The sequence below is a fragment of the Jatropha curcas genome, chromosome 9 (genome assembly GCF_041381405.1).
Source record: "Jatropha curcas cultivar XTBG-Jc1 chromosome 9, XTBG_Jcur_1.0, whole genome shotgun sequence".
Classification (NCBI taxonomy): domain Eukaryota; kingdom Viridiplantae; phylum Streptophyta; class Magnoliopsida; order Malpighiales; family Euphorbiaceae; genus Jatropha; species Jatropha curcas.
The window spans coordinates 18,563,219-18,578,336 of NC_143159.1; the positions used below are offsets into that span (position 1 = coordinate 18,563,219).

Genomic DNA, 15,118 nt, shown 5'->3' on the forward strand with positions numbered 1-15,118 from the left:
CTAACTTTTACCTCGGAATGAAAGAATTTCCGAGCGGGATTTTTATTTTTGTTATGTGTTTGTTTTTTTTTTTATATCCTTACTTTTTGCCTTGGAACATATGGCCCCAAGTAGGATTTTCATTTTATTTTGTTACAAAATTTTGTAATCTCTCACTTATTTTCAAATAATGCGAGAAATGTAAAAATACAAAGGAATCGCAACCCCTTATATCTCCCTTTTCTTTTGGGTATAAATTCGCTACAAGTGATTGCATAATATTATTCAAAACGAATTTGAGGTCCAGTCTCAAGACCAAGGTCAAATGTCCATACCGATCATTAGCTCTTATTAATGCATGGCTGAAAAAGAAAATGTTACATGATGCGTGAATGTCACAACATATGTACAGTTTATATCATACAGGGGAACGGGAGTTAGGAAATGCATGCCTTCCAACCTTATTTCTCCCACACACGGATTCCATTGGTATAAATTCCGACATCTGTTCCCTAGGAATTGGTCTAATCTCGACAACCAACAGGGGGTTTTGAGATTGACGATATCAACTCTCGGAAATAAATGCGGCACAACAACAGCAAATAGAACCGGGTATTTCCTTAAGGGAAGTAACTACGGCTTTTGTCTATATGCATTGGCTTTAGTCTTATTAGGCTTTACAAGGTCTGGGTTCCGCAAACAGGATTCGGGCTTTGTTGGGCCTACTCCTTTTGACGCACCTTTCAGGTACTAGGCTTGCAGTTGGTAGTAATGTTAATTCTCGGATGGATGCACCTAAAACGCAAGGTTTAGGCTAGATCCACCGTCAAACTTAACACCAGTATCGAAGGGTGATAAGGGTAGAATGTGGTGAGAAGAGAGAAATGCGTATGAATGCAAAAATCCTATAAAAGAAAATAAAGCGATTAAGCACATACGGACGATTAACAATTTTCCATCGGCTTTTCTAACCAATTTTATTTAGAAAAGTAGGCTTTTTTAGAGTCAATTCCTAATTGCAACCACTAAATTATTTATTAAAAACAACTGGGGATTAGTGGGTGCAAAATCCCCAGTGAAGTCGCCAAACAATTTTTGCCCCATGGGCGATCCCTTAAAAACCCCGGCAAAGGATCTCGGAAAACTATTTTTATTTGTTATTTGTTAGTGGTGTTAAAACCTTTTGGGATCGTGGTGCCGATAAATCGGTCTTAAAAATTATTTTGAGTCGCCACCCATTATTTCGGCAATGGGACCGTTTCCAATTTTATTTCATAAAAATGACTCCATTTAACCCATTTTTTATTTAAGGCTAATTATTTGAAAAACTGGTCAGGCGTACCACGTACGATTCTAGGTAAGAGAATTGGGTACGTCGGCCCATTGGAAGCCGACGCCCGGAAAACCGGCCTCTTTTAACCTACGATTTCTAATTAATTTTATTTTGGAAAAGCCAAATTATTTAATTAAACCCAACCCGAATAAATCGAACCGAGTTCCTATGTGGAAAATTAATTAATCGTCCCAATTAGGTTCATTCATTGCATTCATAATAAATTATGCCATGTGCCAAACATGGATAATATATGTTTTCATTGTGGCTTAATAAATGTAGATGTAAGACCATCATTATTGCACCATCTTTGAGTCTCATAATCAATCCTCGCATGACAAGTTGCCATATTTTTCAATGAAAATTTTTAGGGTTGCACTTCCCGCCTATGCTTCCATTCAAAGTTATAACGTCCCTAATATTTTTCCACTTTCTCTCTATATAAATACAGACCAGTTGCTATCATATTTACTTTCATTTACCTCTTCATCTTTGTTTATTCCTTTTATTCCTTAATCAATGGATAAGACACCAACAAGGAAGAAAGAAAAATGGTTATCATTGCCAACCTTGTCTGCTGCCATCAAATCCATGTATGCAACAACATTGAAAAAGGAGGTTAAGGAGATCATGTAAAGGGTGAATGAAGACATTGGTGAGCCTTACATCAAAGCCATGCTATTGGAAGATCATCCATTAAAGAAAGCCTTTGACATTTTTACTGATATTCACGAGGATAAAGAAAACAAAAGAGAAATTGGTCACAATTGCTTATAATGATACTAGTGCATCACGTGAGGTCTAATTTGAAGTTAGTTTTGAATTATTTATCTTACAAATCTGTTTTGTTCTCCATGTAATATTGAGACAAATACAAGTTTGAAATAGGGCTTCGATTGTCATTATAGTGTTTTTCATACACTGTAAAACTCTAAATTCACGTGCTTTCAATAAAAAATTGAAGTTCATCTTATCTTCGATTTATATAGTTATTTCCTTGTTCATAATAACACCATCAGAAAATTTCTTAATATTGATTAACACTAATTTAGTTACTTTATCATTCCATAACATATAAATCACAGATATATAAAACAATTTACTATTGTTAATAAAATTCATTCTTACTTTTGACCATAAATTATTCAACAACTCGTATTTTGTTGGGTAATTACACATTGTTACTTAATAACACTAATTGTTTATTCAAGTATGAATAAATTGACATATAATTTTAATCAACATTTCAATTCTCAATTATTTGCTTTTGCTAATTTTTTAACTATATTTTTGCACTGACATGGCAATATTATCTTATGTATAAGCTAATTTACTAAACATAATATCTTCAGCCTAAGTTTTTCTTTTCCCTTCATACAAACAACTCTGGATCCACACCAAAACACACCCAGTTATGTACATCAGTGTATGGTATCCCAAATCTAACTTATTTTCAACATCGATTCAACCTTAACTAGTTTATCTCTACCAGTATAATAATCAATTTCTACCGGCCTCACACAACACATATATGGCCTAGAATAGGAATCATAAACGGGCTTTCTCATACAAGTAAGCCTTCCAGTATACTTCAGCAGGGACAAATAAACTATTACATCTAATTTCAACTTACACTTTAATTGATGAAGCCTACTGTGGGCTTCAATAAAGGCCTGCATAAACCATCTCATAGAAAAGGACATAAAAAATATAATGATTCTCGAATAAACATTAGAAGTCCTCCATGATAATGTCTAATTAATCATAAAACATCACCATGGATTACCTATTCGAATTAGCAGTTTTCTATACAATCGCATAAACAATGAAATTTCTACAAACATGATGACTACCGTAATCAGCATAAATGCCACAAAATAATTTTTTTAGATTTAGAAATTAACATTTCCCATAATATTGAATCTCTAAGTCTTGGTGTGATGTCTACATGTTATTCTTTCCATTACAAAAACCAAATGATATCACTCCTATTACAAAACCCAAATGATATCACTCATAGAAAAAATCTAACTAAGATACCCAAAAATAATTTGCAATCTGTAAACTTATTAACTTTATAGTTTGATCTTAACGCTTTAGCATATCCACCATCTAGCTTCTTTGAAGTTGATTCTGTGATGCATTCAACCTTCTTCTCATCTTCAATCGTTCATCCCTCATTAGATCTTTAGAATCATTGTTCAACATCTCATCACTATTCTACCAACATATGAGCTTCCCTCAAATCTAGCACTGCCTAGATCAATTACAGACCTCCCATCTCTAGCAAACGAGCTTCCCTCAATACTTTACTGTTAGCACATATAGACAAAATAAAAAAAGTTAGCTAATAGTTGGTTACCTTTATATTGGCCAAGTGTAGCTACAGTGCCGAGTGTACATCTATTTATCTTTGATTTGTTGCTTTGTATATACTTCCTCCATCCCATTTTGTTTGCATGGCTTGACAAAACATGCATATTAAGAATTTAGTCAACAAAAGTTATTTTGCCCTTTTTACCCTTAATTCATTAAGATATTAATAAAAGTCCTTCATTTAATGAACAATCATAAAGATTATTATAGAAAAAAATAATTGTTTACATATCTAAATTTAGAAACCTTGCAAACATTTTGGGACATCCAAAAAAGGAATAACAAGTAAACACAATTTGGGACGGAGGGAGTATAACATTGTCTTTAAGCCATTTATCAATTAATGAAGTATTTTTCCTAGGATTCTACATGGTATCAGAGCATTAACACGCTTTCTTTTTTTTTTTCCTTTACCAAATGTTTTACTTAAATTAAGGGAGTAGATTATTTTGAGACTTTCTCTCCTGTAGCCAAAATTACCATAGTGAGACTTTTATTGGCTGTTCCTGCAACTTGTAATTGGCATTTATAACAATTCGATGTAAACAATGCTTTCCTTCATGGTGAATTGCATGAAGATGTCTATATGCAATTACCATAAGGTTTTTCTTCTTCAAAGCCTAATCAAGTTTGTCATTTGAAGAAATCTTTTTATGGCCTCAAGCAGGCTAGTAGACAATGGTATTCTTTGTTTCAAGAACTTTTATCTCTTGGTTATATACAATCTCAATTTAATTTTTCTCTTTTTTTCAAGAAAATGGAATATGATATTACTGTTTTGTTAGTTTATGTAGATGACATGATCTTGATAGGAAATAATTTGCTTGAAATTTAGCATGTTAAATCACATCTTGATAACATTTTTAAAATCAAGGATCTTGCAGATTTGAAATTTTTCTTGGGATTAGAAGTTGCTAGATCTAAGGCTGGTATCACTTTAACACAAAGGAAATATGCTCCATAAATTCTTATAGATTCTAGATTTCTTGATTCTAAACCAGCTATTACACCTATGGATTGCAAAACCAAGCTTAGTATGTTTCAAGGCACTCCATTATCTGAGATATCCTCTTTTAAAAGATTAGTTGGTCGACTTTTTTATCCTTAGTCTACAAGACCAAATATTTGTTTTCCAACAACACAGCCAGTTCTTAAATAGACCAGCTGCTCACCGAATTCTCAGATATGTTAAAGCTTCTCCTGGTGCTGGTTTTTTCTTTCCTGTAAATTCTGATTTTCAGTTAAAAGTTTTAGTGACTCTGATTAGGCCGGGTGTGTGGATTCTAGAAAATCAGTTTCTAGATATTGTGTTTTTCTTGGTAAGTCATTAATTTCTTGGAAAGCCAAAAACTAGAGTATTATTTCTAAATCTTCATCAGAAGCTGAATATAGAGCTTTAGCCTTTACTACATGTGAGCTTTAATAGTTATCTTATTGGCAGATTTGCCATCACTCACTCAGAGCCATCACTCTTATTTTGTGATAATAAATCAGCCTTACAAATAGCAGTCAATCCCACATTTCACGAGAGAACCAAACACATAGAGATTGGTTGTCATTTAGTCCGTGAAAAGCTGCATTCGGATCTTATTAAGTCGCTACATGTTCTTTCATCATCTCAATTTGCTGATATCTTTACAAAGGCTTTGTCTGCTCCATCCTTCAAACATCTTCTTGTTAAGTTGGGAATGACAAATATATATATTCTCCAGCTTGCCCGGGGGGGGGGGGGGGGGTGTGTTAGCACATACAGACAAAACATAAATAGTTAGCTAATAGTTGGTTACCTTTACATTAGCCAAGTGTACATCTATTTATCTTTAGTTTGTTGCTTTGTATATATAACTTGTCTTTAAGCCATTTATCGATTAATGAAGTATTTTTCCTAGGTATTCTACAAATATCAATACTTCTTAAATCTATAAAATATTTACAATAAGAATTATAAGATTTCAAAGCCTCTTCCATCGTGTAGTATGATATGAAAACACTATGCCTGAAGCCAATCACTAGAGATGAACAACCATGCCAAGAATCATAAATCTACTTCCTCCCTCTAAATACAACTTAAAACTTACCTTTGTTACCGTTTCTATGATTATTCATAGTGAGCATAATGAGATAGATTAGGGATGAATGAAAGAGTATTGAAAAATCAATCAAAAAATCACTTGCTTCCTAAACATTTAACTAGCTTCACTTCAAAAAATAAAGTAATAAATGAACGTTTTTTTTACTGATGCATGTGTCTAGTTTATCTATAGAAGTTATATTCCTATTGGATTTTTTGTCAAACAAAGCCACAAATATTAATGGTGGTTTTGAATTTCAAAACCACTCTATCATTCTCTCTCCACATAATCAAAGGTTAATATGGTAAAACAATACAAATCGCTTTAAGGTTATTGAGATAATCTTACCCCTATGAGCCAAACCTCCAATTATATCAGCACAAATTAAATGCTATGATAGAATATTTAATGAAATAGTATGTTATATAATATGATGACATGAATTTATGTATGAAATAGAGAATTTATGAATTTATAAGTATGATTATGTGATAAGAATATTAAATTATGAAGTTCAAGTATGGTTGAATAAATTGAATGGAAAATGTGATTTTAAAGAATAAATGAAATTTTCATGAATGAAATATTTGTCAGCCTGTGATAGAATATTTCGGTGTAATTTTAAGGTCGAAATTCTAATTATGAACTCTGATTTGAATAAATAAAAATAAATAAATAATGAAAATCTACATTTATGGCCTTAGTATTCTTGGCCGATGTTGTTAGAGGTATAGGTGTATATCATGTCTTATATGTTGTACAGTATTGCTATTAGTATGTATATCCTTCGGATGTGATTATGGATTTTTGGCGCCTGATACTATGTTGAGCTAATGAGCTCCTATGATTATGTTGAGGCTTTTGAGCTGGTCTCCGGGCTATATGATTATATTATAAGCTTATGTTTCTCTGTCTGCTATTTGATCTTTTTAAATGTGCCTAAGGTCAAAAAATTAATAATATTTTATAAATTAATGAAAATAATGAAACATTTCTTGAATTATATATGTTTAAATTATGATTATTGTTATGGATTTGAGATTTAATAGTATGACATGAATAAAAATGCTCAAGTATAATTTTCATGATTAAAATAATATGATTAATACATATATGTTGAACTGAATATTTTTGGATGATAGATGTGTATTAAAAATATGATTGGTGATTAAATGTTGAATATATGACTGAGCTGAATTAAATATATGATTGAGATATTTATTTCAAGTTGATGATGTGAATATTGTCATTGAATATGCTTGGATGAATATCCTAATTTTGAGGATATGAAGCACTACTGAGCTTTATGCAAGTCAACATGCAGGTAGTAGATTCTGAACTATAACAGATACTTATCATCAGAGAGTCGATATTTCAATCATTAGCCTTGTGAGTTAGTCCAATTTTTCGTTTCTTTTAATTATGTCGGGCATTTAAATATAATCAAATACCCTAAAGTGTCTTATATGAATGATGAGATTTTGTATTAAGTATGATGTACCACAATTATGCTTATTTTAGAAATTTGAAGTTGAGAATTAATTGGTGTGAAATGGAATATGATTAAGTATGTTTTAAATATTTAGAAATGAATATTGAGTATGATTACTTAGTGATCTTTAATGAGATTGTGTTGATGTCGATTGATTGATCGATTGATCAATGATGATGGGTTGAGCATGTTGGAGTTTGGTTGAGTTGTATGAATTATTGGAGGTGTTTTTAATAAGTTTGAAATTTAGGATTATTGAATATGTAGACGGCAACTCTTGCAGTTTTTACGCAAGATTTCTCAAAAATTTTCTTAGTCATTTTGGAGTAGTAAAATAATAAATAATGTAGTTTAATGTTGTATGTTTTAGGTTTAGTTCAGTAATTAGCATGGTTAGTCTTGTGCCTTCGATATGAGATGTGGTGCCTATTATCTAATCATACGGGACCATATAATGGATGTTACAATTCAAGTTTGAGTCTAGTTTTTTGCTTTGTCATATGCTCAAGTTTGAAATTGATCTACTTGGTATGAAAGAGAAAATTGCACTGCATTCTATTACAAGGAAATGAAGATTGTACCATAAAGCAGAAAAATGGAGCATCATCTAGCAACTACCCTTCTTTAATCAAACAATATTGATTTTCAAAGAATGGGGCATCTTGAAGGCAATATTACCACCTCCCTTGGCAAAATAATGTTCAAGGTACCTAAAGGATACCTAGTCCCATTGAATTCAGTTATATGTTTAGATCTTCCCTATCGATCAAACAAGAAAAATGACAAGTTTTGAAACAGATGAAGCTAGTCACTCTCTAGTCTTGCAATTCCAAAATCAATGAACCATTATCACTGAACACTTTGAGTGTCATGAGTAATCCTTCAAAAAAGTAAGATTGGAAAGTCCCATATTCTGAAGGTTAAAGTAAGTATCAATCCAAGACAGAATCGGACCCAACAAAACTCATCCAGCCTACAAGCACAAGGAGCCGATTAGTAGGAACCACAATCTTGAATCAGTCAATCAATGCTTTAAAATATTTTAAATAATCAATTAAAAATTTTAATTTTTAACGTGTTAACAAGTATATATTTAATATTTGATTATAATCTAAAGATTTTAATTAGACAAGTGATAAGGAAAATTATAATGTATATAATTTTTTTAATTTAAAAAAATATAATGTTTAACTATAATATTTGTATATTTGTATATATTTATATTTAATTTACATATATATATATATATATATATATATATATATATATATATATATATAAGTTTTTCAAACGTTAAATTGGTAATCTGTTTTCTTAATATTCTATTTTCTCTTTACAAATTTGAAAATTAATAATTTTAAAAAATTTTGATTGGATGATTTATTTACCTATTATATAATAATTAATTAATTAACACATATTTATAGATAAATGTTAAAGATAATTGTTAGATTATTAAAAAAATTTTAGGTATTACGTTGTTTAAATTTCTTTTACCTTTCATCATGTTTGCAAACCACAATAATGGATATATACAAATAATTTTTTTTTTTTTTTTTTTTTTTTTTTTTTGCTTTTTTACATTATTTTGTGTAGAAGTATATGGGTAATCATACATTGGTTAAATATAAATTGAGTAAATGAGATATGATGAAGAAGGTGAACCAACTAAGGTGAGCCTTTCATTATAAGCTCAATCATTAAATGAATTGTTAATTGTAAATAAATTTCACTAATTACTCCTCGATCCCATATTTTTAACACTTTGCTAGGCAGAAAGTGAATTTTTTATTCATTCTTAATTGCATAATAAATTTTTAGCAGAAACTTATATATGCATATAGACATTTTGCTGGGATTGAAGTATGATGCATAATTAGATTACATTATACCAATCAGATGTGATTTGGTTGGTTTTCCTACATCTTGTAGAAAGATTTGAGGAGTAGAAGGTCTCGAGTTTGAGCCCTCTCCACTATAAAGTTTATTACCAATTTGGTGAATATTATTCAAAAGGTATTGCTAACCCTATTGTGTAGCCCACAATATTTTTCCATCTCATTAGGTCTCCTGTATGTATCAAATAAAAAATTTTGACTGCATTATAAAGAAAATAAAGTATGAGTATAAAAAAGGAGCAATGACAAGTGATTAATAAATGAGAGCTTCATTTATTAGCTGACGAGCTGATTGGTGAGAGCGAATTGGATTTGAACCTATATAAAACTAGGTTATTTTAATTTTGAACCTATATAAAGCTAAGTCGTTTTAATTTTCATTCTAAAGCCTAAAGCCACAAATCATACTCTACTCTCTCTCAAGTGTACTTATCAATTATCAGTCTACCGTTTGCACATTCAATCCCTAATCGGTCCAATACTCATGGTGATCTATAATTAAAATACAAAAAATTCAGGTACTTTATTTCGAGATTTTTTATTTTTATGGGATTTTTAATTATCATTGAATATGATTATCATTTTAATTATTGTTGAATATGATTATCCTTTTAATTTTTTGAGAGGGTGATGAACAAACATGTGCTTGTATTATTCTATTTGTATTTCCTTTCTAGTGAACAAAGTAAAGGTAGCTAGTTAGCTTTTGATAGGGTATCAAAATGGGTCATTACACGGAAACACGATTCCCTTAACATATAAATTAAACAGATTACGGTTGAGTCTAAATAGGTTCGTGTCACAAATGGGTGACCCGTATATAACACGAGTTTAAATAGTGTGTGTGTGTGTGTATTAAACGGGTTATGTGGGTTATATGTGTCCTGTTTCTGACCTATATACGACCCATTTAATGAAATTTAATTAAAATTTTTGATTCATATATGATCCATTTAATTAAATGAGTACACGTGTCATGTTCATGTTTAAACATTTGATGCGATCATTAAACAGGTAGTGTTCATGTTGAACATAATCATGTCCTGTGTTAGGTGGATTCGTGTTGAACCCGACACACCAACCCATTTTGACATTCCTAGCTTTTGAATTTTGGATTCTCATGTATATGGGGTTTCCTTATATGTTTTTATTATATTATTTAAAGGTCATAAAGATTTTATACAAACAAAATTTATCTCTTTTTTAGCATTATAAGTTTCATATTTGTTTTTAGTCTTCTTTTGAATCATGGAACTGTCTATCTTGTTCATTTTAAATAAGTGATTAATGGATTTCTGATTCCTGGTAAAAGTTTTTAGCTTTGAATTAAAGTAAATATTTTTTATTATGTACGAAATGGAATGAGCAAATGTTGATAATGATTTGTTGTTATATAAGTTTTTTTCAAAGACAATTAGTTTTTTATTATACAAACATTAATATTGGATTTGATTGTGCAAATATTATTGTTCTTTGATTTTGTTGTTGTACGGGGCAAATTAATAAATGTCAAAAATTAAATTCTAATATGTATAAAATGTCGACAAATTTTAAAAATTAAGAGAGTATAATTTTTTGTCAAAAATAAAATAGAAAAATTATAGAATATGCCAAATTTTTAAACTATAGTTTAAAAAATGTCACTTTAACTAAAATTATTAAAATAATATATCTTTTATTGGTAATTACCTAATTGCCATTTTATATTATTATCTAGATTATTTTTATTTTTTATCTTCTTCTTTTTCCTGTTTCAATAGCATGTGTGAATTTCACCTCTGGCGGTAGGACTAGCGTGAGAGTTGTTGTCACGGGTGATCGTTTCATTGAAAATGTGAGCTTGATTGCAACGCTCTTCATTGTATTTTTCATTTCTTCTTCTTCTTCTTCCTCTTCTTTATGTTCTTTTTTCTGTATCAATTTGATTCTGTTTACATTTCGTTCTTCTTGAGCTATTTTACAATCAAGTTAATTCTAATTTTCTATTCCTTTTTACTTGTCTTTTTCTCTATCGGTGTTGGCAGATTCCAGATTTTTATAGACTTCTAGATTTCTAGTGGGTTAGTTTATTGACTATTTTATGAATTCTTTCTGCATTCTGAGGCATTGTGTTTGATTGATTTTCTAGGACTTTTCTTTTAAATAGAAAAATATAGTCTTTAAATGTTTGTTTCTTTGATTATGGAAACGAAACCACAAATTTTATTTATAGTTGCTTGAAAATGATGCTTAGAATTTTTGTTTCTGATTTATAGGTTTATGCGTCGTGGTGATCGAAGTAGTGAGGGTAGTAGTGAGGGTAGTTTTGTTAGTTTGCAGAAGATTTCCATTTGTAGATAACATCATTTGTAAGGGTTTAGGTATGACAAGGACTCATTATGGTTACTTTGGTTTTTATTTTATGATGGTAACTTAATATATGTCACAAACAGTTTTCTAACCTTAATTTTAGTTTGGGGCTCATACTATTTATCAGCGGTAGCACATACCTCCTACTTTTTATTATTTCTTTTGCTTCACCCTCTTTTGCTTTTAATCTTCTTTTGTTTTAAGAAATTCACATGTGTTTTTGCTACAATAGATCTTCCTTTTTTATTTTGTTATTGTTGGTTGTCTCCATATTTGGATTTTTTTTTTGTCCCTTCTTTATGAGGGTTTATGTCACGACTCGTCTCTAAGGGTCGGACCGACATTAGGACCTGTGTGGACTTAAGTCCTCTGAGGCCCGTAGTAATCTTATATTAGTTAAACTCATATTCTATTTATAGTTGTGGCTTCAGGTCTAATAACTTTATTCCACAAACGTATTAAAAATACAATTCATATAATTAATGTATATGGTCATATTATTCAATTACAACCCATTTGGAATACAATTGCGAAACTCCATTATTTACAATCTTTTACATTTACATGCTTAACAACTATTATTAATTTTCTATATTTGTATGTGATTTGGTTGGATCCAAGGGTTCTTCTTACCTTCTAGTACCTGAAAAAAAATAAGGAGGCAGGGTGAGCGCCAAACTTAATGAGTAGGATTAGATAACCCTCTCACCTCACACACAATCACACAATGCATAAATAAACCAATCTAGTCATTTGACTAGTTATATGATCATACAGTCCATCAAACAAATGATAAAACAATAACAAACACAAATATTAACACCTTAACATAATCACATCACGTGGAAATTGATCAGTGGCGTCACCAAATCCCTCGACGAGCCGTCCTCACTCATGGCCTGCCCTCTCATCACGTGTGCACCAGGTAGCCGATTCCCCATACATGGTCGACCGATCTCAACCTCACTTGACCAGCCCTCTCATCTTTCATTTCATTCATTTCATCATTTTTTTATACTCTCTTTTCTTTTCCATACGAATAGGAGGCCACCCTGTGATTTTCTATATCATCTATATCATATCACCAAGTGCACACGGGGGTGCCAATCTCCCCATACCTAGCCGACGGTTGCATTTCATATTTTCATCATTTCCAGTACTGTCTCACAAACCTATGGTGACCCACTTCATCCCAACTACACACAAGCAAAGCAAATATAAAGCACGTCACAACTAATCAAATCATTTCCAATAGCAACAACTAATGCAACACAAAATAACAATTTAATAAGTAATGCATGGCTAACATTTAGTTGTGAACGCACATATGCAAATGCAGATGGATGATGCGAATTATCTAACATTACTCACAGTTTTATAGTTTAGCTAGAAGTTGTGCTCCTCTCTCGCCATCCGGTTACTCATCCATTAATTCCTCTGAACCTGCAATAATGTCTAAAGAAAGAACCAAAATAAGTTTATTATTCATGAATTCTAACTGTCCTTTCCAAACTCAAATTTTTAATAATATTTTATTTATTTTTGGTTACTAATCACTTATTTAACTTATCGAACTAAACTATATATATACACTGTTTCTTTATTTATTTATTTATTTATTTATTTATTTATTTATTCTAACTAATAACTTTTAATAAAGCTTCTAATTATTTGGTAAGTAAAATTTTATAATGATGATAATAATAATAATAATAATACTAAAAATTTTAGTCATTACCACCTATTACGGATACAACTAATTTAGTTTTTTATTAAGTGTTTTGCCGAAAATTCGGCAGCATTTTCTCTATAAACTAGACTATTCCAATTTTACACATCGCACACATCACACACAGCCCATCCATCAGGCAAATCCTTAATCAAAGCCCATCCTCCATTATGTCATCATTAAATCAACTTGAATCAATTTATTTATATCAACAATTAATCCCAACTCAAAGCAAAGGTATGTTCACGGATTCAGTTCATACCATGATAATACGTATATACCTAATTAGCAATTTCTATTAAAATACTTAGCTTTCCATTAATCTCTTGTTAGCCCTTAAGGTACCAAAAATAATATTCTTACCCTATAGTAATCTAGGTTCTTAATGGATTAACCAAGTTAAACAATTTTTTAACTAATTACAACTTTTATTTAATCTCATCAAATAATTGTAAAATAAGGAAATAAATTCAAATTGATTTCTAGAGGAAAAATGCATTGGATTTTAGGTTTACCAATGAAAAATTGGATTACATATTCGAGATCAACGGGAAGAGGAGAAGATTTTGCCTTTGGAGCCTCGCCGGCCAGTCACCGGTCCCCCACCACCTGCCACCGTGCACGGTTGTTAGAAATCTAACCTTCACCAAAATTAACAAATAATACATCATTTTATTTGTCTCAATGAGAGGATCACTAATGTGTGATCATATCAAGGTGAGTGTGAACCATTTCGGCCACCATACTCAACAACGAAGCAGTCAAATGAAAGAGGGAGAGGAGAGGAATCGATCGACACCTACCTTGAAGCCTCAGGTCGCCGAAAATGGCATGAATGGCCAGGAAAGTTGCTACGATGGCATCGCACCCTTTCGGTCGAGTTTTCTCTCGTTCCGGACTCAAATCACGCAATCCAATGCTTGAATCGAACTCCTTGCGACGAGTAGATGATTTTAGAGCCCTCACTCACCGGAAATTGTGGCCGTTTGGCTGGAAAACGGGAAGAAAGGGGAGGGGAAGAGAAAATGGTGAGAGAGAGAGAGACGCTGGTCTCTTTCTTTTTCTCTTCTCTTTATTTTTTTTTCTAGAATTTTCTCATTGGTCAAATGAGGTCTGCGTCAATTCGAGTCTGGTTTGGTTCAAATCATGGTTTTAGCTTGGTTTTTCAATTGATTTATGGGTTTTCAAAGGGTTTAGTTTAATTTAGGATTTGGTTTAGCAAATATAAAATATATTTACAATAAATTTGTTAAATAAATTACAATACATTGACTTGATTATTATTAAATATAATAATGCCCTATAATATAATTGGTTTAGAATTTATATTTAAACTTTTAAATAAAAAATTTTTGAAAATAATTTTTCAGGTCGTTTCAGTTTATCACTAAATAAATTATGATATTTGATTTTATTTGATTGGAGACTTTAGATCTTGATTTGCAAGTGTGAATTTTCAATCAATGGAGCCTGGTAGTGCGGCTCGTTTTTCCATTGATACTATTGATGCATAGCGGCGGAAACTCATCTGTATTCATCATATGTTGCAAATTATTGGAAAAACAATCCAATTATAGAAGATCCAAATGAGTTATTATTTCGACGTTCAAATCAATTAACGGACTAGTTGTTGATATGAAGATATATATCTTTTATCAAGATTGCCTTCAAGAGAAAAGATCTAATATTATATTTTTTAGTTTTAATTTCATTATTCAAAAATTTATTTCATTAAAAGATCAACGAACTCTAGTAGCTACTAATAATAAAGTTCTATGTCTAGTCTATATGCTTATTTGTCATTCTTGGTATTATTATTAATGAATTATATTTCAAATAAATAAATAAATAAATGTCACGAATTAAATTTTAATATTAACAAAATATCAA

General features: G+C 30.9%; 1 long non-coding RNA gene across 2 annotated transcripts; it reads right to left on the reverse strand.

The window, feature by feature from the left end:
* Positions 1-11,925: 11,925 nt before the first annotated feature.
* Positions 11,926-14,320, reverse strand: LOC105631585 (uncharacterized). Of its 2 annotated transcripts, none has more exons than XR_002284113.3 (5): positions 14,032-14,320; positions 13,744-13,869; positions 12,871-12,954; positions 12,323-12,695; positions 11,926-12,142 (listed from the first exon to the last, which is right to left on the reverse strand). It is a non-coding gene; the product is annotated as an uncharacterized LOC105631585 (long non-coding RNA). The 2 variants fall into 2 exon arrangements; XR_001046737.4 differs by having other exon boundaries at positions 13,744-13,837; positions 14,032-14,318.
* Between the last annotated feature and the right edge of the window lie 798 nt (positions 14,321-15,118).